This window comes from Dermochelys coriacea, chromosome 1 (genome assembly GCF_009764565.3).
Source record: "Dermochelys coriacea isolate rDerCor1 chromosome 1, rDerCor1.pri.v4, whole genome shotgun sequence".
NCBI lineage: Eukaryota > Metazoa > Chordata > Testudines > Dermochelyidae > Dermochelys > Dermochelys coriacea.
Genome location: NC_050068.2, coordinates 186,048,710 through 186,072,119, shown reverse-complemented (window position 1 = coordinate 186,072,119; position 23,410 = coordinate 186,048,710). Strand labels below are relative to the sequence as shown.

At 47.4% G+C, this 23,410-nt stretch overlaps 1 long non-coding RNA gene across 1 annotated transcript in view; it reads left to right on the top strand.

Annotated features, from left to right (window-relative positions):
- LOC122459090 overlaps window positions 1–23,410 on the top strand; it is a 46,557-nt gene that overhangs the window by 12,340 nt on the left and 10,807 nt on the right. Inside the window, exon 2 of the long non-coding RNA XR_006279557.1 lies at window positions 7,905–7,906. This is a non-coding gene — a long non-coding RNA (uncharacterized LOC122459090). The remainder of the gene's footprint in view (window positions 1–7,904; window positions 7,907–23,410) is intronic.

Sequence of the window (23,410 nt, the reverse complement as noted above, 5' to 3'; positions counted from 1 at the left end):
ACCAGGGGTAATGGAGAGATGGATGGGGAGGCAGCAGGGTTCAGGGTACCAAAATACAAGTTCACCCCGGGTGCCATTTTCCTTAAGGCCAGTCCTGTTCAGAGTTCAGCTTAGATTGTTTTGATGTGTCCCCAAACTGTTCAAACCTCTTCTGTCCCAGAACCAAGGGTGCTCAGAGTGTTATAGCTACGTTGGATGGAATCTCTGGAGAAAAGGCTTTTTGGTGAGAATTCTGGCACTTCATTACCATCTCAAAATATCATGAGAACAGCCTCTCTGATGGAGACTGTTAAAGTTATCCCAGTTATTTCCAAGGAGAAGTTGCAGACACCGCTGTGCAGTACCACTGGCAACAGCTAAGTATTTAATAGGCTAAAGGGGAGTCTTACTGTCTGCCAAACTGCTTTCCCCATCCCTACTTTCAGCTCCTGTTTATTTGCAGAACAAACAGGGCTCTGAGTCTGTTTATCTTTCATGCTGAGGCTGACAACTTCCAAAAGTGCTACATCTTCACATGCTCAGTGCAGTCAGCTTTCTGACATGCTGGGCATTTTAACTCGCTGATTGGAAATTTTTTGAAAATTGTCTTCACTCTGGATCAGACCAAACGTCTAAATTTTCCCACACAGCGAAATTCCAAAAATGCTGTTTTAATGTCAATTGAAACATTTCAATTCGATCAACAGGTAAAACATTTTGTTCCAATTTTCACTTTTTTTCTTTTGTTACAATAGAATATTCAATTTCAAAACAACTTTGTTGTGAAACAAAATGTAAGAGTTCCATTTTGAGAAGGTGAGCATTCCCAGTTGCATGGTCCAGCTTCTTGGTGAGGGAGAATAAACATGGACATGTTTGGTTGCTATAGCCACCTTCTGCCGACACCACAGCAATGCTTTGTCTGTCAGCCTCAGAGGCTTGTGTTAAAAACTTCCCTGGTTTGTAAGATGCACCTCACACCTTTGTTCTTCTTCCAGGAAGAAGTGAGTAAACCTGTTATGGCAGTGTCATTTAGAGGTTAGATCTTTGCACCCGTGCAACTGTTTGAGCATAGAAGGGAAATTTCAGTTTGGAAAACAGCCTTTTTCCTGACCTAGGAGGAAGTCCCTGGTAGGCATAGCTGGCTCTCGGTCACCTTCTGTAGGAACTGTCTCTTCGGGGGCTGGGGCACAGCATGACAGGGGTAAGGGAGTTGGCAGGGAGGTATGGCCAGCATCATCCAATGTCCTAGTTATTCCTGGTTACCAGAAGAGCTGTTACGGGCTGTGGTAGCTAGGCACAAGGCAGCCAGCCCATGATAGGTGAGGCACAAAGGTGATGTAAATCCTCTCTCATGACACACTGTCCCTGTGCTGAGTTTGACTCTGGCACAGGGATGAATTTGGCCATAAGACCCACAAAACATTACACAGACTGGCCAGGGAATCAGTATTATCTATTGGTTTGAGCAGCTAACTTCCCTCAGGCTACCCTGTGAGCAAGTGGCAGCTCGAGGATTAGACTCCTAGAGTTCTGAGACTAATCCTCGAGCTGCCACTTCTCTGCCAACTACTCCAGGCACCCGAAATGACATGTCCGCACTACTGGGGAGGGGCATGTGACCGCTCTTGCGCCTTCCCTTTGTTTCCCCATCATTTTCTGCAGGGAAGCAAAGTAACCTACGTGGAACATGAATTCTGTGCACACACATTGGCACAGAATTCCCTCAGGAATAGCACATGATTACAAAGTTGTTAGTGTGTAGCTATATTCCCCCAAAGATTCCGTTCACACGGAGTGTGCTCCAACATGGGGCTCCGCAGTACTTTCCCCACAATTGGAGTCTGGGCTGCTACAGGCCATACCAGAGTCAGGCACCGGAACTGAGAGCAGCTACCCTCTCTCTCCTGGGCTTTCAGTATGCTGCATGCTGGGCCCACGCAACGTGAAGGAAGGAGCTACCTGATTCAAATACAGAGCGGGAGGGGAAGTAGATTGGGACAAAAAGATATGTAATTAAAGACTGTATCATAATGTATATGCATAAGGAGGCTGACTGAGTACAGGGTAGGTAATTGTTATGTTATTCACTTGCAGTACATTATTCAGCCACTAATGCCTCTTAGTGGTTTTTTAGCATTCTAGACAAACAAAAGAGACAAAGCTGGAACTCAAGCAGTGTGTAAGCTTCTCAATGTCAATAGTTGTTTAAAAGTCGACTATTTAACATGGACTGAGTCCACATATCTTGTTAGGGATATGTGAGAACCATGCCCAACTCCCCCCACCTCAGCACCAACCAATGATGTGATGATTGTGGAGGCTGAGAGCATACGGTGCACCCTACAACAGTTGTTGCTACTACATGCTTTTGTGTGTACTTCCCCAGTGCTTAGTAAGGCACGTTGCCTACTGCAGGCACAACAGCGCTGGGAGCTGCCACTGATGAGCTTCCAATGAGAACACTGGTTTAAAGCTCTATAATTGTACAACAGTGTGCAGTGGGTTTTTGTGAGGAAGTAGGACGTAGGTGTGCATGTAGTGAGTATGTGGCTGCATTTTTGTTGTTGTTGAGGAGTAGGCTGGATGTATAGCTGTATCTGTGCTGAGAAAGTAGGGCGTGTGTGTGTGTGTGTGTGTGTGTGTGTGTGTGTGTGTATTTTCCCTCTGGGGTGTCAGAATGGCGCTTTGAAGACATGAAATGCAGCTCTTTCCCTGACACTAAAAGAACGGGGCTGACAAGCCGCTGTCAGGGAAATGCTGTCTAACTCCTTTTCCTCCCCAATAATTTCCCTGGTAATACTGCAGCGCAATCAAGCAGTGACACAAACCAAGAGGGAATAGATTTTTTTTTTCCTTCTTCTTCAAATGAGTGTCTCTATCAGGAGCCACACACACACACACACCAAGAAATCTTAGGAGTTAAAAAAAATTTTTTAACATTAAAACTCAACCTTTAGAGCTTTCCTTTCTGACTAAGACAACAAAGCCCTGAAGATGCTCCCAGCTTGAATAGTATTAAGAAGATGTCTTGGCTGAAGTGGAAAATTCTGTCTCAAGTATTCCTTTGGGTTAATGTGAAGACAGATGCTTTTGCTTTTCTTTCTGTGTGGCACTGTGAAAAATCCCCTCAGCTGAAGAAAGACAAGCTGTGAGTGAAGGTGGGGAAAGAGAGGGCTAATATTATGCAACTTTACCTCGTGGTCAAATTCTGTTCTCCGTTGAAATAGTGTGGATCTGGAGTAGTGCCATTGACATCTGTAGAGTCAATCTGGATTTACACCTGTGTGACTGAGAGCAGAATTTGGCCCTCAGATGGAATATAACCATTATGATTTCATTGAAATACAACTAAAAGCCCTTGGAAATCCTAGCCTGCCGAGGACCTTTGCTGAAGTGATGTTTTGGGGGTAGGTGGGTCAGGGAGACTTCCTCAGTTGTACTTACCACTCCCATAGGGATTTTCCACCTGGAGGCAGCACTTAGACCTTATCCTGAGCGTTTTACTCTGAAATCCAGCGAGAATTTGGACTGTAGGATGGCACTCGGAATGGAAAATGATGGGGATCACAGAAGAGTTTTAAGAGGGGGAGCTTTCTCTTTCCAGTTTCTAGTCTTGCTCTGTACCCATGAGAATACATTCCCTTTCAGTGAATGCTACCTGTCTGTATTAGCTTCTGACCCCTTCTGTGCATTGATAATGCTAGCACTTCTGCACTGTGTAACAGGAAGCTATTCTTGGCCTGGAACATGGAAATAAATCCATATTTTTCTATTGATCGTGAATGGGTCCTGTGATGGATTTGGAGCTGGCTGTAATACTTCTGAATGCTGTATTTTGATTTGGTTATTCGGATGCTTACTGTATAAACTTGATTGTTTAGTTTAATAGAGGGCTATAAGAAGGTGGAAGAATGACTCAAGATACTGCCTTCTAGCAAATGGTAGGGGGTTAAGGAACAGTGCCAGGACTGTTGACTTTCAAGACTTTACCTCCTCCCCAGCCAACATGCAACTCTAGTTTTGTCTCGAAGGGCCAAAACCCAGGAGAACACAGGCACTCTGACAGTTTAAAAAGGGCCTCTCTCGAGAGAGAGAGTGGGGAGGGGGTCATTGTTCTGGGGAGCCAGACGAAGGGCACTGGCCCCCACAGAGGGGTCTGAAGATGTTAAGCCTGCCTCGATGTTAAGCCTGCAGAGAAGGACCTGGCAGTGGGGGAGGAGGGGGGGTTCATCCCCCTGGAGCCGCTAGAGGACCTGGGTGTCCGCCTGGTCCTGACCTCTGTCCCTCCCTTTCTTCCCAATCCGCCCTATTACCTGCCCTCTCCACCCTGGGGAAACCCATCTCCATTTTCAGCCCTCTCCCGTTGGGCTGCAAAGACCCCGCCCTTCATCACGTCCTCTCGTTTCACCGGCAAGTGCAGCTTCAACTGCCTCCGGCAGCGCAGGACGGAGAGGCACTTGAGGGGTCCTTCCAGGTCCCCTACCAGGGGGCCCATTACCGGGTGCACTACTCCATGGGGGAGGCCCAGTGCTAAATCTGCCAGGTGATGGGGCATGTCCAGAGGGACTGTCCCTTGGCCCAGCAAGGAGGGGCATCCGGGACCCCCAAACCTCAGCAGGGCACCAGCCCTGACATCGCCAGTGCCCCTGGCTGCCCAGCACCCGAAGCTACCCCTCCTCCTTCGCAGTCCACCATTGCTCCCGCTCGGGCCCAAGGGGCACCTCCCCCACTATGCCCAGACAAGAGGGAGAGCCCTGTCTCCGCTGCATGCAATCTGGCAGGGCCTGTGGAGGAGGGTGCAGCAGGGACACCACCGGGCATGGGAGAGGGCCTGCCCCAAGGTGAATCTTCCCTTCCTTGTGCTGCCCCACCATTATCCCCTCAAGTCCCAGAGCCATCGCCTCTGCCCCCTGACACAACCCCTGTTAGCCAGCCCCCGGATGATGCCATGGAGGGCTGGGCCCTAGTCCAGGGGAAGCGAGGCAAGCGGAAGGCTCGAGCTCCACTCCTTTCATCTGATGCGGAGGCCCCCCGGAAGACCAGGAAGGGGGGCACCGATGCCGAGTCTTCTGCTCTACCCACGGGTGTGTTCCATCCACCAGAGCCGGCTGGGGAATACATGGCAGCACTGGAAGGCAAGTATCTCCCCTCCATGGGAGTCCCTCCCTTCCAAGGCCCCCAAGGGAGCCCCTCCTGCCCTGGTACAATCTGAAGCCCCTGTGAGCCCCGAGGCGACCGTCACATTGGGTGCTGGCGGGGAGAACCCCGGGGTGGCGGAAAGTGATCTCCCCTCCACATACGAGGAGATTGAGGCCCTGGGTCTGACCCCGGTCACCCAGGGGGAGTACGACCCTATGCCAGCGGGCCTCGATCTGGGCGACTTCACTCCAGCCCCCCTTTCCCCATGCTCCCTCCCCCTAACTGTTGTTTCCACTCCCACCTGAGAGGAGCCCCTGGACTCCTCCATCAACCCGGCCACAGAAGGCACCCGGCTGACGGCCACCGAGCCTGTTCAGTCGACGGCCAGTGCCACGCAGCCGGGACCCGAGCCACCGGGGCACCCCTCGTTGGTGTGGAGCAATCAACCTCCTTCCCGGGCAGGGGCCCTACAGAAGATAGTCCACCTCCTGATGCTGTGGCTGCCAAACCCACCATAGAGCCTGCGCCCGGCATCGCTGAGAGCCCTCTCCCCACGCCCTCAACCCTTGAGACTTATCGGGAGGTGCCATCATCCAGCTGCTTGGCTTCTGAAGCCCAGAATCTCACCCCTGCCCCTGCCCCATCCCTGATCCCAGCCCTGCCCTTGATGCTGACCCTGTCCCTATCCCGTCCACCTCCTGCGATGTTATTGCCGCCCCTGGGGCTGTCTCTTTCCCTTTTCCAGCAGATGACCCCCAGGCAGCAGCCTTTATGTTTCCCTGTCCTGACCCAATAGGGACTGCTATCTTCCCTCTGCCACCCCCTATAGCCCCAGGGTTTGAGGCAGGCCTAGTGGCGCCAACCCATCAGGCGCCCCGTCGGGGGTCTGCACCCTGTCTGCCCATCTCAGTGAGCCATGGGGCTGTACCAAGGGCCTCATCAAGGGATAACCAGGAGACCGTAACCCCACCCTCCCATGCGCTGCAAGAGGAGTTGCGGGAATTTTTAGAACATGTCTGTGGCTCTCACAACTAGGTACAGCTTGCTCTCCAGCGATGGGGGGACTTTCATCAGATCCTCCGGGCCACAAGGGCCCTTATGGGGGAGGGTAAAAGGACTGGGAAGCAGGCTGCTGCAGCCTATCAGCGGGTCCGCGGCTTCCATGACTCGTTGCTCACCTACGGGTTAGGTCACGGTTTGCTGCGTGGCCCAATGGGGGCCACGAGCATACCTACTGGCAAGGATCCCCCCCCAGCCCTCCTCATTGCACCGCTCATCATCGCAACATTAAACACCCAGGACTGTAGGATGGGTTTCCGCAGGTCCCAGGTGCTCTCCTTCCTTCGGGAGGGGGGTACTCTGTGGTTTTCCTGCAGGAGACCAATACAGATCCAGCTGCCGAAGATAGCTGGTGGCTGGACTAGGGGGACAGAGCCATCTCACAGTTCGTACGGTTGGAGTGGCGACCCTGTTCTCCCCCAACCTACAGCCCGACGTGCTGGGGGTCGCCAAGGCTGTGCCGGGCTGCTTGCTGCACCTCCGGGTCCATATGGAGGGGCTCGTGGTCAACCTCATTAACGTCTATGCCCTGACATCTTGCCCGGAGCGGCTGTGATTCTATCAGCAGACGCCAGCCTTCCTTGGCACTTTGGATCCTCACGAATGCCTGGTCCTGGGTGGAGACTTCAACACCATTCTCAAGGAGCGGGACCGCTCGGGGACCGAACAGTGCCTGGCCACCATGGATGTCCTCCGTGAGATAATGGAATATCACTCCCTGGTGGATGTCTGGCGTGACCACAACCCGGATGACATTTCAGCGTTCACCTTTGTCCAGATGGAGGACCATCGGTCGCGCCACTCCCGGTTGGACCGCATTTATTTATCACGTTTCCACCTTTCACGAGCCCACTCCTCCAGCATCTGTCCGGCCCCATTTTCTGACCATCATTTAGCCACCGTGACGGCCTCCCTCTGCATGGAGAAGCCGGGGCTGGCCTATTGGCATTTCAACAACAGCTTATTGGATGATGTGAGTTTCGGGATGTCCTTCCGGGCGTTCTGGCTAGCCTGGCAAGGGGAGCGGCGTGCCTTTCCCTTGGCGTGGCAGTGGTGGGACCTGGGAAAGGTGCGCGCCCGGCTCTTCTGCCGTGACTACACCCGGGGCGCCAGCTGACAGAGGGATGCGGTGATACAGCAGTTGGAACAGGAGGTCTTAGAGCTGGAGAGGCATCTGGCTGCCAGCTCCAGGGATCCACCCCTCTGCGGAGCATGCCAGGAGAAGCAGGACGAGCTCCGGGCCCTCAAGGACCATCGGATCCTGGGTGCCTTTTTTCGATCCCGCATCCACCTCCTTCAGGAGATGGATCGCGGCTGCCACTTCTTCTACGCCCTGGAGAAAAAGAGGGGGGCCAAGAAACACATCATGTGTCTTCTGGCAGAAGACGACACCCCCCTCATGGATCCGGTGGAGATGTGCGGGAGGGCAAGAGCCTTCCATGCAAGCCTTTTCTCCCCGGATCCGACCGATCCTAACGTTTGCAGAGTGCTCTGGAAGGAGCTTCCTATGGTCAGTGCGGGCAACCGAGACAGGCTAGAGCTGTCTCTCACTCTGACCGAGTTCTCGGAAGCCCTCTGTCACATGCCTACCAATAAATGTCTGGGCATGGATGGGCTGCCCGTGAAATTCTGCCGCGTATTCTGGGACGTCCTCGGCCCAGACCTAGTCACCGTCTGGGTCGAATCTTTGCGGAGCGGGATCCTCCCTCTTTCGTGCAGGCGAGCCGTGCTCACTTTATTGCTGAAGAAGGGGGACCTCCACAATTTACGAAATTGGCATCCCGTTTCGCTCCTCAGCACAGACTACAAAGTCCTGGCAAAAGCAATGCTGCGGCTAGGGTCCGTGCTGGCGGACGTGGTCCACCCAGACCAGACCTATACCGTCCCGGGCCACAGCATCTTTGACAACCTATATCTGATCTGGGAACGTTTTGGAACTCGGGTGTAGGGATGGTCTGTCATTCGCTCTCCTGTCCTTGGATCAGGAGAAGGCGTTCTACAGGGTGGATCAAAGGTATCTCCTGAGCACTCTGCGAGCATTTGGCTTCGGACCCCAGTTTGTGGGTTTTCTCTGGGTGCTGTACACCTCCGCAGAGTGTCTGGTCAGGCTCAGCTGGATCCTGACCGAACCGGTCATCTTCGGGCAAGGAGTATGGCAGGGGTGCCCCCTCTTGGGCCAGCTGTACGCTCTGGCGATCGAGCCCTTCCTCTGTCTCCTCCAAAGGAGGTTGATGGGGTTCGTGCTGCAGGAGCCGGAGCTGTGGCTGGTCCTGTCAGTGTATGCTGATGACATGCTCCTTGTGGTCCAGGACCCAGGCGAATTGGCGCGGGTGGAGATTTGCCAGGCCATCTATTCAGCAGCCTCCTCCATGCGGGTCAACTGGGTCAAGAGCTCTGGTTTGGTGGTAGGGGACGGCTGGCCGGTGAGCTCCCTCCCACCCGCGTTTCAGGCCATCCGGTGGAGCACGGGTCCACTGTTCTATCTCGGCATTTACCTTTCTGCCATGCATCCCTCTCCGCCGGAGAACTGGCACAATTTAGAGGACGGGGTGATAGGGCAGCTCCGGAAATGGACAGGACTACTCCAGTGCCTCTCCCTTCGAGGGAGAGTGCTGGTGCTTAATCAACTAGTCCTGTCCATGCTCAAAACCCTGGTCCCAGCCCCGGATTTCCTGGCCAACCTCCGGACATCGATTCTGGAGTTCTTTTGGTCAGGACTGCACTGGGTCCCTGCAGGGGTTCTCCATCTACCCCTGGAGGTGGGAGGGCAGGCCTGAAGTGTCAGCACACTCAGGTTCATGTCTTCCACCTCCAGGCCCTGCAGAGGCTCCTTTATGGTGCAGGTAGTCTGACATGGAGTATACTGGTGCACGCCTTCCTGCGCTGCTTCCGAGGGCTCCGATACGACCAGCAGCTCCTTTATCTCCACCCAAGAGGTCTTCCACGAGACCTCTCCGGGCTGCTGGTCTTCTAACAGGACCTCCTCCAGGCCTGGAAACTGCTTTCAACGACCAGATCCATAGCGGCCACCGAGGGGGCAGATCTCCTCGTGGAGCCCCTGCTACACAACCCCCAGCTTCGCATGCAGGTGGCGGAGTCCCCCTTGGTGCGCCAGAGGTTGGTCCTGGCAGAAGTCACAAGAGTTGGAGACCTCCTGGACCACAACCGGGGAGACTGGCTGGATCCCCTGACACTCACTCAGATCATGGGGCTCTCCAGACCTTGTACTCCCTGGCATGTACTTCAGGAGGTGAAGTCCGCTTTGCCCGCCCACTGCTCAGGTTTACCTCGACCGGGTCCTGCACGAGGGCGCGCTCCACCCACCCTCCACCCCAGACCCGCTGGACCTTTTAATTGGGCCCCTGCACCGTGGACCCCACCGACCCCCCCACTTCAACATGAGCCAGCTGCACAAGCTGCAGCTGGTCTGCTTCCAGACTGCGCCAAGGAAACATCTATACATGCTTGTGCTCCACACCCTTCACGCCCTCACCCTCCAGCCCGCCCTGATATAAAATAGCAGGACCTCCTGCCATCTTTGGAGGATGAGGAGCCCCGGTGGGCCAGCCTATATTCCACGTTGGTCCCGAGGCCTTCCAGGGATATCAGTTGGCGGCTCCTTCATGGAGCCGTGAGCACGGGTGTGTACTTGGCGTGGTTCACCCCATCCCAGACACCTGCCCCTTTTGCGGCGTGAAGGAAACCCTGGCACACACATTTGGAGTGTACCAGTCTGCAGCCCCTATTCTGGCTCCTCACCAATATTTTATTACATTTTTAGTTGCACTTTTCCCCTCACCTTCTTATTTATGCACTCCCTATCCGCGGCCCCACAAAGTCACGGGATCTCCTGGTCAACCTCCTCCTGGCCCTGGCTAAAATGGCCATCTATAATACCAGAGTGAGGAGGTTGGCCAATGGAGTCTCCTGTGACTGTGGGGACTATTTCCAATCCTCGGTCTGTTCATGTATCCGGGCAGAGTTCCTCTGGGCGGCGTCCACTGACTACCTTGACGCCTTTGAGGAGTAGTGGGCGCTGTCCGGGGTTCTCTGCTCGGTGTCCCCATCCGGTTCCCTTCGTTTGACCCTTTGACCACACTCCTGTCCCTGTTATTTCATTAGTTGCCCCCTGGATTTATTTGGTGTCCACGTCCTGTGGATCCCCCTCTTAGGCTGGGGGGAGATCCTTTAGCAGTGGGCAGGCTTTGCCTGCCCACTTCCCGGATCCCAATAGGATTACTCTCCTATAGCCATCTGGTCCGACCCTGTCACAATGGTTAGTGAGAACTCATGTTTAGACTTTCTGGATATGATATAAGCAGACAAGATAGAGAAATAAGAGGAGGAAGGGTCTGTATATTTATAATACATTAGATGAAAGAGATGTACCAAACTAAGTTTTGAGTACAACAGTGAGATTCCTCTCCAAAATTATAGCACGTTTACACAAATCTATAATGTTTACAACCCATGTAAACTAGACAATCTAGAATTGGTAGAGTTAGTGAAGGGTGTTAAAAGCCCATATATTATTTGTGGAGACTTTAATAGCCATAATAAATTATGGCGAAGCAGGAAAACTGTAATGGCAAATGCCTGGAACAGTTCATTGACTTGTACAAACTGGTATTGCTCAATACTGGAGCACCTACTAGGTTTAATTTGGTGGAAGGAACCATTTCATGTTTAGATCAGGGAATTGCAAAAAGAAATATAACAAGTAATTGCAACTAGGAAATCTATAAAGAAGATGAAATGAGAAGCAATCACTTCCCTATGCTAATTACATATCAAGGCCAAGGTAATGTTGAAAACACTGAAGGAATTCCTACCTGGAGCCTTAGAAAAGCAAACTGGGGACTCTTTAAGAGTAAATGTGCTGAGTATCTAAGTACCAATTGTATAAATGATAACCTAGAAGAATTTCATGATAATATAATACAGGGTGTGTGAGAAGCAGCCAGCCCTAGCTATATGTAAGACATTGCATTGCCACAAAGTCAGAAGTTCAGTTATCCGGTGGAATGAAGATTCTAAACCAGCAAAGAAAGAAGGCATACAAACAAGCAAAAAGTAAATGAATAGCAAGGACTTAATGAACTGTAAAAGATGTAAAGCAGTGGCACAAAGAATTATTAAAGTCAAAGAAAGACAGTTGGAGAAAGTACTGTGGGGAAATGAACAAAGATTCCAAGGTTTCAGAGATCTATTAACAAGTTAAAAAAATGAATGGGATAAGGAATGAAATCAATCTGGTCTTACAGTAAATGATAAAGTTGAAAGTTCTAATTTAGGAAAAGTGGCCATTTTAGCAAAAGAATTCCAAAAAGTTAGTAGTGATACAAATCAAATTAAAGAGTTTTGTGAACAAATAAAGTATGTCTGCTGAAGAAAACTGTGAGCTGGTTAGAATATAAAGATGACGTAGTGGATGAAAATTTCAGTATACGGGAACTCAAAGCTATAGATAAAAATAAAAATGCAGCCCCAGGTAAAGATAGCACATGTAATACAATGCTTCAGCATACTTTATTTGTTCTTAAGAGTTCTCTAAAACTCTTTAATTTGATTTGTATCACTACTAACTTTTTGGAATTCTTTTGCTAAAATGGCCACTTTTCCTAAATTAGAACTTTCAACTTTATCATTTACTGTAAGACCAGATTGATTTCATTCCTTATCCCATTCATTTTTTTAACTTGTTAATAGATCTCTGAAACCTTGGAATCTTTGTTCATTTCCCCCAGTACTTTCTCCAACTGTCTTTCTTTGATTTTAATAATTCTTTGTGCCACTGCTTTACATCTTTTACAGTTCATTAAGTCCTTGCTATTCATTTACTTTTTGCTTGTTTGTATGCCTTCTTTCTTTGCTGGTTTAGAATCTTCATTCCACCGGATAACTGAACTTCTGACTTTGTGGCAATGCAATGTCTTACATATAGCTAGGGCTGGCTGCTTCTCACACACCCTGTATTATATTATCATGAAATTCTTCTAGGTTATCATTGAAGTGAGCTGTAGCTCACGAAAGCTTATGCTCTAATAAATTTGTTAGTCTCTAAGGTGCCACAAGTACTCCTTTTCTTTTTGCGAATACAGACTAACACGGCTGCTACTCTGAATACTGGAAGGGAGTTTGAGTTGTATTGAAATTATATAATATGTGGGGGCAATGTAATACTACCAGCAGAATGGAAGCAAGTGGTGGTTACACCAACAGGAGAATCTGGCAAATTATGCACAAGACCTGATGCATGTAGATCTTTTGCCTTTACATTGCGTGTGGACAAAATTATGAAAAGGATGATAAATGAGAGATTAAAAGCATACTTGGGAACAAATGAAATTATAAACTGTGTACAGAGTGGTTTCAGGAAAGGAAGATGCACAGTTGATCATATTATAAGATTAGAAACAGAAATACAAAAAAACCCAAAACATGTGGAACAGAGAGTTTTTGATAGCTGTCTTTTTGGACGTTGATAAAGCTTGACATGCTATGGTGACATGCTATGGTGGGCAGACTTTCTGTATAAACTAACCATAATTAGAATATGTGGAAGAATGTCCTGGTGGATAAGAGACTTTGTAAGTGATAGTACCATACAAGTCAGGGTGGGGGCAGCTTTGTTGAATATTTATAAACTTACTCATGGCACTCCATAAGGGAGTGTTATCAGCCCGCCCTGTTTAACATTCTGATTAATGATCTCCTGGAGAGTATACGGTCAGAAAAGGGTTTTACTCTATTTGTGGATGTCTGTGCTATATGGGCCAAACATGCAAGATTTAACATAACTGTGGCGAGAACCAACCAGGAGCTCAGGGGGATTTCAGAATGGGGAGATACTTGGGGATTTAAGTTCTCACTGGCTAAAACAAAGGGAACAATCTTCACAAAAAGGAAGATTGGGGAAAAATGGAGCCTATATCTCTTGTGATAGAGTCGGGCCAGATGGCTACAGGAGAGTGATAGAAGGCAGATGTATTAGCCACAGGTTAAGCAGGTCCCTTTTCCCTGGGTAAGGTAACAGGGGCAATTCCAGAACAATCAGGAACTTGCTGGAACCAATTAAGGCAGACAGGCTAATTAGGACATCTGGAGCCAATTAAGAAGCTGCTAGAATCAATTAAGGCAGGCTAATCAGGGCACCAGGTTTAAAAAGGACCTCACTTCAGTCAGTGAGAGGCATCCAAGGAGCTGAGAGTGAGAGGGCATGCTGCTGGAGGACTGACAAACGCTATCTGGCATCAGGAGGAAGGTCCTGTGGTGAGGATACAGAAGGTGTTGGGAGGAGGCCATGGGGAATTAGCCCAGGGACTTGTAGCTGTCACACAGGTGTTACAAGAAACACTGTAGACAGCTGTGATCCACAGAGCCCTGGGCTGGAACCCGGAGTAGTGGGTGGGCCCGGGTTCCCCCCAAATCCTCCCAACTCCAGGTCAGACACAGGAGGAGTTGACCGGACTGTGGGTTCCACCAGAGGGGAAGGTCCCTGACCTGTCCTCCAACCCACGAGGTGGATCAGCAGAGACTGCGGGGATTGTTCTCCTTCCTTTTCCCCGTGCTGGCCAGTGATGAGGTTAGCTGAGTGAATGGCAGGTTTGAGCCACTAGCAAAAGTGGCCAAGCTGAGGGCTGCCGTGAATCTCTGAGGCGAGCAAATCCAATAAGCGCAGGACCCACCAAGGCAGAGGAGGAACTTTGTCACACTGTACAGAAAAAATACAGATAGCTCAAAATTTTACATTCTTAGCAGTTATGTTTGATAATAAACTAATTTGAAAGGATCATATAGATCAACATTTCTCAATTACCAGTCCATGGAGCGGTGCTGGTCCCTGAGATGTCCCTGACACAGCAAGAAAAGCAGCAAGCCAGTCCCTGCTATCAAAAAGCTTGAGAAACATTGATATAGATAATATCAAGACCAACTGTAAAGATAGGATGCATCTACTTAAGTATTGCTAGGAACAACTGGCGTGCAGATAAGAATATGTTGCTGATGCCATATGGGGCACTAATAAGACAAGTTATAGATTATGGATGCCAAATTTTTAATTCAGCTTCTAAATCAACATTTTAAAAATGAGAATCCAAGCTCTGCGATTCACATCTAGTGTGAGTATTACAACAGTGTTGCATGTGCTGCAGATAGCAACTGGAGAAATGCCTATAAATTTACGGATGAGATTGTTAGATTTAGCTTTTGGGCTAAGGTTCATGGAAATAGTGAAGATAAGGGTATTAAACAAATATATGTCAACTGTTGGGAATTAAGTAGACAAAAAGTAACTGGGAGCCACAAACACCTACATGCTAATAGGGCCAAAGGTGAGTAAAAGACTTGGGTGAAAATACTTAGTCATTGGAAATCAAACTATAGTTGGATGATTGTCTCTCCAGCTGTGGATTTGGAATGATACAGGAAGAGCACGACCATCAAATATGACGACTAAGGTTTGAGTTTATAAATGGCAAATGATGTCAGGATTGCTAAATCTATGCTGACTCCTCTAGAGATGGCAACAGAGTGGGAATGGCCTTTCATTTCCCTGAATTTGGAATTAAGATCTATCAAACTATCCAATTTTGTGGACATTCTGATTGCTGGATTGATGAGCATGGTGTTGGCACTGACTTGGATAAGAGATGTACATCCAATTATGACTGCTATCCTATCTGACTCTTGATTGGGTATGACAACAATTAGAAAGGGAGCCTCAGAGAGCAGGAATGACTTAATCATTGAAACATTTTTTTTTAACTATGGAGATATTACAACCAGGTGTGTGTGTGTATAGTGCGTGTGTATATTCCAGCACATATCAGAAATGAATGACAATGAATTGGCAGATATAGCAGTGAAAAATACCTTATAAATAAGGAGGTTGACATAAAGATGTCTCTGAGTAAACGAGACTTCAAAAGTTTGATTAAGAGAGAACTTGAAGGAATGGCAAGAACTGGACCAAGAAGGAAAAAAGAACAAAGGTTCTATGAAATATATCTTAAACTTGAGGATAATGGTATGCTTAATAGCTATGATCGAAGAAGCGAAGTACCCACATGTAGAGGGCTAACCGGTCACTGTGACCTGAATGGGGTTTCATATTTACTAAACTAGCACAAGGAGGGGTTGTGCAACACATGTAAAGTCCAAGAAACATTTGAGCATCTGCTGTGGCAATGATGCCTCAAGGTGGGGTGAAAAATGGTCTGAAAGGATTGGTGAGAATGCTGGGAAAGCTAGGTACCATTAAAAAACATTATTGTGGCACTCTGTAGCTCAAAGCAGCACCTTGGAACCCACATATTCACCACAGTCATATATTTATGATATTTTTTGTACAAAGTATGCCATGTAAGATATCATAGGAAAGTTCATGAGCTTCTGAAACCCATTGTTCTGTCAAAATATGTATATCATTAGTGTGTATGAAGTTATGAGATTTTGCTAGATGGCTGTTATTGAAAAATGTTGTAAAGTTGGGAGCCATCCCTTGCTGGTTCTCCAGTGACAACAAAGGAGGTGATCCACACCCAGGTGGGCATTAAATGACCATTAATCAGCAGGGGAGTTGTAGACAAGGGATTTACAGTGCTGTAAGAGGAACACCACACAATAGGGATTGCTCAACCCTGTGACTCAGCATGGCCTGCCAGGCATGCCTGGGCAAGTTTCTTTCCAGGGGCATGGACTAAGAGTATAAAATAAGGGACAGTGTCATCATGATTTTACCTTTCTCCTCCCCCACCTATGCTGGAAGCAACAAGAACTCTGGGAAAACAAAGACTTGAACTGAGGAGATTGGTCCCAGGCTTTACGGGGAAACCTGTGTATTAAGGACTACAGTTTACCTGCAACATCCAGTGGGGTGAGAAAAATTGCTTGATCCAAATATTGCATTTAGTTTGGGATCAGTGCACATCTTGGGCAGCTGAAGACTCTTAGCTTCTGGCCTTACAATGCATCCAAGATGTGCACCAATAACTAATACAAATCTTCTTGTGGCTTATTGCTATGGGATAGGTAAGTCATAAAGGGATGCCAACTTAAATCATATTTTAAAACAAATTTTATAGGTCTGTTACTTGTAATATCTAAGATGACTAAGATCAGAAATGAAAAAAAAGCCCTTTATTGTTACTTTGTACATTTGACAACTCTCTAGCTATGGTCAGTTTCACAGTTTTTACCTGTGTATAGTCAGTTTCCTGAACAGGAAAATGTAGTGGTAGAACTACACAATAGCAATGGGATGGGGTTAAAACCTTAAGGAGTCTAATTTGTTTTTGAAATTGACTAGATTTCAAGTTGTCCCTTTAAGTAATGTAAACATGAGCCTTAAGAAGACAGAAGCTTCATGTCTCACTGCACCCTGGAGGCGTACAAAGGCCACATTTGCATAACTTCTGAATTCTCTAACTCATTTGCTGTGAGTCTTTCCTTCCTCCCCTTTCCCACTTACCCAGCTGCATTTGGTAATGAATGTTAAGAAGTCACTAGAAGTAACCAAGCTGCCTTAGTCTGTTCACAGAGAGAATGACTTTGTAGATCCTCTCAGTCAGTTAATTAATTGCACATAATAAGGTATATAATGACAGAAGGATGGTTGATGAGCCATAGCTGAAATAGCAAGGGCTTGCCAAGAGCTACATTTTCTTTATCAAGCAAGAACTTTCAGGGTTCTGACAGCGCAGAGGAGAATAGAATCATGAATCGTGCCGTTAACTAACTCCACAGAATTTGATGATCCATTAGCCATTGGTGACAAGACTGTGGCCCATGAGATCCTAGCCCCTGGCATTCAGGGTGGTCAAGCTGCCCTGACCATGATATAGCACAGTATGTTGGCATGATTAAGGTAGTCGCAACCGGCTCCATTTTCTATATGCTAATTGCAGCCCTGAGCTCCTGGCAGTTTGCTAATGTGGTCCGTGGTTGGACAAAGTGAGACTGCTTCTGCCATGCAGTCAGACCCACAGTGGAGACTGAGGGCTCAAATGAAAGGGGATATAGAGGCTTCTGTCCCCAGCAAATCTCCTGCTTTGGGCTATTCACAAACCTGTTCCCCAGGGGCTTGATCAAGCCCATTGGATTCACTGGAAAGACGGACACACATGCACACACCCTTTAACTTCAGCAGGTTTTGGATCAAGTCTCTGGGTGGTGGTGTTTGTGGCCTGCCCTTAGCAGGCTGGTGTAAGCCAAAAATGGGCAGAGGGCAGGGGGTTAGGTGGCTAAGCAGATTATAGTCTCCCTTTCTGCCATCAGTGGGAGCAAGAGGGATCATTGTTCAAGAGAGCAGACTCTGCTGAACCAAGAGAGGGGAGTGCAGGTAATGAGTGTGAGGGCAGGCAGATGGCGCTCGCCATAAAGGCAGGGGTTCACATGCAACAGTTTCATTCCCTAGTTCATAAGGAAGCTGTTCCCATAGCAGTGCTTCATCTCACACTCCCAGTGCCCACTCTGCAATACTGCTATCCTCACACTGAACTCCATGCCGCAGAACTCCATGGGGCACTGTTTCAAAGTGCTGAGTCGAAGGTGATCAGACAGCAAGTGTGAAAAATTGGGACGGGTCTGGGGGGTAATAGGTGCCTATCAGACAAAGCCCCAAATATCAGGACTGTCCCTATAAAATCAGGCCATCTGGTCACCCTAGCTGAGTCATGGTTTATCTGCGCAGCCCCCACAGATTTTAACGTGGGAGAGATGGATAAAACACAACATCTGTTTTGAAAAATCTATCCCTTGGAGTTATTCAGAAGGCTGGAACAGTTCCCTGTGTGCAGAGGAACAGCTGGTGGATGTCTGTAGAGGCAGCTTTTTGCTGCCTTATGAACTTTTAATGCAGCAGGGACGAACGATGGCCGAACGATGGGACGCCCTCAGCCTGCGTGCTCCGAATATCTGATCAGCCCTTGGGAGAACAGACACACCTCGGCCCACAAGGCCTATGACCAAACAATTGTCAGTTTCTGTAAATCACTCTGTGCCGGTGTGTGAGTGGCTGACTCATCACGACTTGCACTTGGCAAGTGTCCCCACATGAGCCAAACTGAAGAGATAATTGGTTAAGGACTGGATGATTAACTAATTAACCAGGTGATTCATTGCTTCAACTGAGGATAAGGCAGACAGACTGAAGGAGGGGAAGGACAGAAGGAAAGGCCAGAGAAGCCCAGGATCTCAGGGAAGATACCTCTCCCCCTGAGCCTAGGGAGAAGGTAAAGGGCCTATGCTGTGGGGGAACAAAGACTTGCATGGCACACTGTAAAGAAATTAAGCACATGGTGGTGAACCTATGCAGGAGTGTGTGAGGACTGTTTGCAACAAGGAATTTGGGATGAGTGACCCCTGTGGGAACAGTTAGCCTGGTAATTCTGTCCCGTGGACATTGCAGGAAATGCTCTGAGGACTTGGGGGTATTGCTATTGCTAACCTGTACAGAGAGAGCAAGGTCTGGAAAGCAGTGCTTGTCCTGCTGGAGATTGGTGGTTTCAGGGAGCTGATCTGCAGCAGGCAGACAACATCCCTGCAAGCTAAAGGCAGGGAGGGGTGAGGAACCTTTCAAACCTCTCAGCTCTTGGGTAGTGTCTCACTGGCTTTTCCCCTAGCTTTGCTGTCAGATCCTAGGCAACTCATTTAACTTCCTCACCGTACCCACACTGTAAAGGAAGATGACAATGATTTGCTGCCTTGGGGAGCACCTTGAGAGCAATGGAGAAGAAATACTACAGAAGCGCTGATGATGCAGGTGTCATTTAGATAAGTGTAGATACCTTTTTAGCATCCTGTCAAACAGGCACACCCATTTACCTGTAAGAGGATCTGGAATAAGATCTATAACCCCAGCATTCACCTGGCAGAACTAACACTGGTAGATGTTATGTCTTCATCTAAGAATAGGTAGCTACACAATATTTTACACTTGTGTAACCTCTTTGAATACTTATCATTCTTCTTCCCAGCATCTCTGTGTGCTTTGTAAAGGAGGGCAAATCTTTATTCATTTTATGAGGGAGGGGGGCTGAAGCCCAGACCAGTTAAGTGATTTGCCCAGCGATCACACAGGAAGCCACTTTGAGAAGTCCATGTATTCTAACGCCCCATCCTGTGGTCTTCCTAGTGGACCACAATGTTTCTTGAAGCAGTGTCACAAATTACAGAACACTGCTGAAATGCAACCAGTTCTAGGGAGGAGGGTTGTGCTCAGGCAAACCATGCGTTGCACACAGGTGGGAAGAGGTTAGCTTTGTTTTGGACAGAAATACTATGGCAAAGTGCTTTGGGATCTTTAAAAAAACAAGGTCCTCTGGGATCAAATAGAGTCTCAATTAAAAGAACCACATAGAGTGACTTGCATGAAATTGAAGTTATCTACCTCGTGGTGACAGAAAAGAGTCAGCACTATAGGCATTCTTATCTGTGCTTCTGGGAGATATTTGAAACTTAGGCCACTAAGCTATAGATAGAGTAGACACAATAGCTGAGGAGATACAAGCAACTGAGAAATACAGTGGAGACAGCAGAGAGGTAAGAAGAAAAGAAGGACTTGTGGCACCTTAGAGACTAACAAATTTATTAGAGCATAAGCTTTCGTGAGCTACAGCTCACTTCATCGGATGCAGAGAGGTAAGGTGGATGAGGGAGAATAGTTGACCCAAATGTTGCTCTGTTGGTGCCCCATATGCTCTCCCATCTTGATGCTCCCTTTGTCCCCTTCTCCAATAGGCAGCTATGAGCCTTATTTTGTGGCCCCTTGTGTATAAAATGACTTAATGCTCTTCCTTTGAAATTCCTCTGCAAATCACCGCTTTCAGCCCATCCTCTGTCAATAGCTTCCTCTCCAGATTTTGTCCCCAAGTGTTAATAGATTCATTTGTAAAACATGCACATAGGACTTCACTTTGTATCTCCTGACCTTCCCTTGTTGCACCCCTACTTCTGCCATACACACTCTGCTCCTCACAAGCTGTTTATAGTTATCCCTTACTATTTATTCCTAATTTAAGGCCAGATCCTGCTAAATGCTGAGTACCTGCACAAGAATGCTAATAACTCTGTTTCCATATAAGTCAATGGAAACTGAAAGTGCTCAGCACCCTGTAAGATCTGGCCCTTAGAGTGTAAATTCTGTGGAACAGGGATCTGCCCTCTGTCTGTAAATTACTACATACAATTATGGTGTTGTAGACTGTTCAGCAGTCCTGCTGAACAGAATGAAAAGAAAGAGGGATACCATCCTACATGAACAACAATCTGGATTTAGACAAAGGAGATTGTGCACAGATGCTATTTTCACCCTGAGATGGATTATTGAGAACACAATTGAATTCCAAGGCAGTCTTGCCATCAATTTTTTGTGGACTTTCAAAAGGCATTCGATAGTGTAAACAGAGAAACAATGTGGAAAATAGTGGAACAATATGGAATTCCAACACAATTAATTAACATTAGAATCATAGAATAGAATCATAAAATATTAGGGTTGGAAGAGACCTTAGGAGGTCATCTAGTTCAATCCCCTGCTCAAAGCAGGACCAACACCAACTAAATCATCCCAGCCAGGGCTTTGTCAAGCCAGGCCTTAAAAACCTCTAAGGATGGAGATTATGAAGGCATTCTATTCCAACTCAAAATGCTGCATGAAAATGGATTGAATAAGCCATTCAGCATCAAGACAGGTGTAAGGCAGGGGTGTGTCCTGTCTTCTTTTTTGTTTATGCTAGTCATCTACTATGGATTAAAACAATGCAACAGTGATACATATGGCCTAAAATGGAACAATTCAAGGCTATTTGATCTAGACTTTGCTAACTACATCACTCTTATCAGTGAAGATGCCAGCAGACTACAAAAATGCACAAACCAAGTAAAAGAAGTAATGGAGAAGATCGGTTTGAGATACAATGCAAAGAAATGTAAAGTCATGTTAATGGGGACTATAGGGACGAAAATCAAAATTGAAGAAGAGAAACTGGAGAAGGTGGACAATTTTATGTAACTTGGAAGTACCATCAGCCAAGACGGTATTAGTTCCAAGGAAATGAGAAGAAAAATCAGGAAGGCAAACGCTGCATCTGGAAGACTCTCAAACATCTAGCAACTCAAAAATATCTCCCTCAAGACAAAACTGAATGTGTACAAAGCAATTGTTATCGCCATCACAACATATAGCAGTGAGACATGGCAATTTACCAAGAAAGATACACAAAAGCTGGATGCATTTCATCACAAAGGTCTGAGAAGAATATTGGCAATAATATATAGAGATAGGAAGACGAATGAAGAAGTCAGAAAAATTACTGAACAAGGTACCCTCTCACAAATCAACAAAAGAGGACATGAGTGGCTGGGACATGTGCTGAGAATGGAAAAAGAATGCTTACCAAATACTGCCCTTGAATGGAAGCCAGAAAACACAAGAAGAAAGAGGAAGACTGTGAATAATATGTAAATGAACAGTTCTGAACGACATCAAGCACCTCAACATGAAATGGGAAGATTTGGAGAGAAGGGCAGGTGACAGGCAAGGATGGCAAATGTGGGTAGCCCAATGTGCAACAAAGCATGGAATGGACTAAGGTCTAAGGTAAGAAATAGTAACCTTGGTAGATTTAGGCCAGCAAACAAGTGCCACAGTGCAAACTACAGTCTGTGTGTGCAGCAGGGAGGATATGCCAGACATGTTAAAAAATCAGTCACAGTGGAGAAGGAAACCAAAAGGACACAGGACTTGGAAGCAAAAGGAGATTGGAGACCATTAATCTCCATCTGTGCAGTCAGTCCCCAGGACGTGACCTAGGGGGACCTTGCTACCAAAGCAGCTGTCTGGGGAGCAGAAGAGTCTCAATAAATCTGATAGATGGAGCTTGGTACCTTTTCGAGTCGGTCTCCTAACTCAGCTCTGCAACTGTTCCACACTGGCTGCTTGATGCCCTAAGACATATGGGCTGGCAGAGGGCTTCCTAGCTTGCCCTTGAATACCATGTTTTGAGCTCAAGGCTAGGAAGCATGTGTGACTCCTTGTTACCATAATGAAAGAATTACAAACACGCTGTTTAAACTGCTGCTCCTCCCCTTACTCTGAAGAAATGCACCCGGGCTGCATGTGTGATCTGCACTGGCACTGAACTCGGCATCTCCTGCGCATAGGTGCTGGAACCCGGGGTCTGCTGCACCCCCTGGCTGGAAGTGGTGTCCATCATATACCAGGTTTACAGTTGGATTCAATGGCTCTCAGCACCCCCATATACAAATTGTTCCAGCACCACCGCTTCTGTGGGTATACAAGGACCTGTTGAGAGTTGTAGAGTCCAGCTGTCTGCAATGAGCTATGCAGCAGCTGTGCTGCTCTTGTAGGAAAGAGCTTGTATTGCCTTGTCTCTCTGGCTTGTATGTTTTTTGTCATTTAAACACTTGATGGTCATGGAGATAAAATAGGGGTATAGAGCACAGCAGTGTGTGAGGCCCTACCAAGGCATTTGTTTTACAGCTTTTAACTTCATTTTACTCTTCTTTGTCTATAAACTTTTTGAGAAGTTTGTAAAATTGTCTGTCTCTCTTCCTCCAAATGGTTCCAGCTGTCTCTCTCCGCCTTACCCTGGCCACTTTTCACATGGTCCCTATTTCTCATCTTAAAAATCTCGTTCGATTTTCATTCCCTGAGAATGCATGGAGCCGAAATTAATGAATGTGAACTGATTTTTATTAACAACTTCCTCTCACACCTCACCTAATATTTCCCCCAGGCAATCTGTATTCATGTTCTAAAGTGCTCTGATAATGGTATGTGTAAGTTTTATGGTAGCTGCTGCCATGGAAGCAACAGAGGTTTTAAACACACCTATTTTCTGTAGGATCTAACATCAGGGCTATATATCTATATAGAGACATTTTCTTTGGTTTCTTTATGTAATTTGGCTAAAATCCAGCCCAGGTCATTTCTAACTGGACGATGGTAGTGGTGTAATGTGGTCAGGTTTCTGCCACCTAGTTCCAAGTGGAAAAGCATCCTCAACCCCAAAAAAACACCACTGTGCTTGGTGATTGTATGTGCGAAGGGGCCCACAACAAAATAGGCAACAGGCGGAACTCTGTTCTCACCCCTAAAGATCTGTCCATGTCCTGTTGTGAACTCCGAGTAATCCAAACCCGGGATGCTAGGGAGGGTCTAGCATTTGGTTTTTACAAAATGTTTAATCCTGTCTCTTAAGAA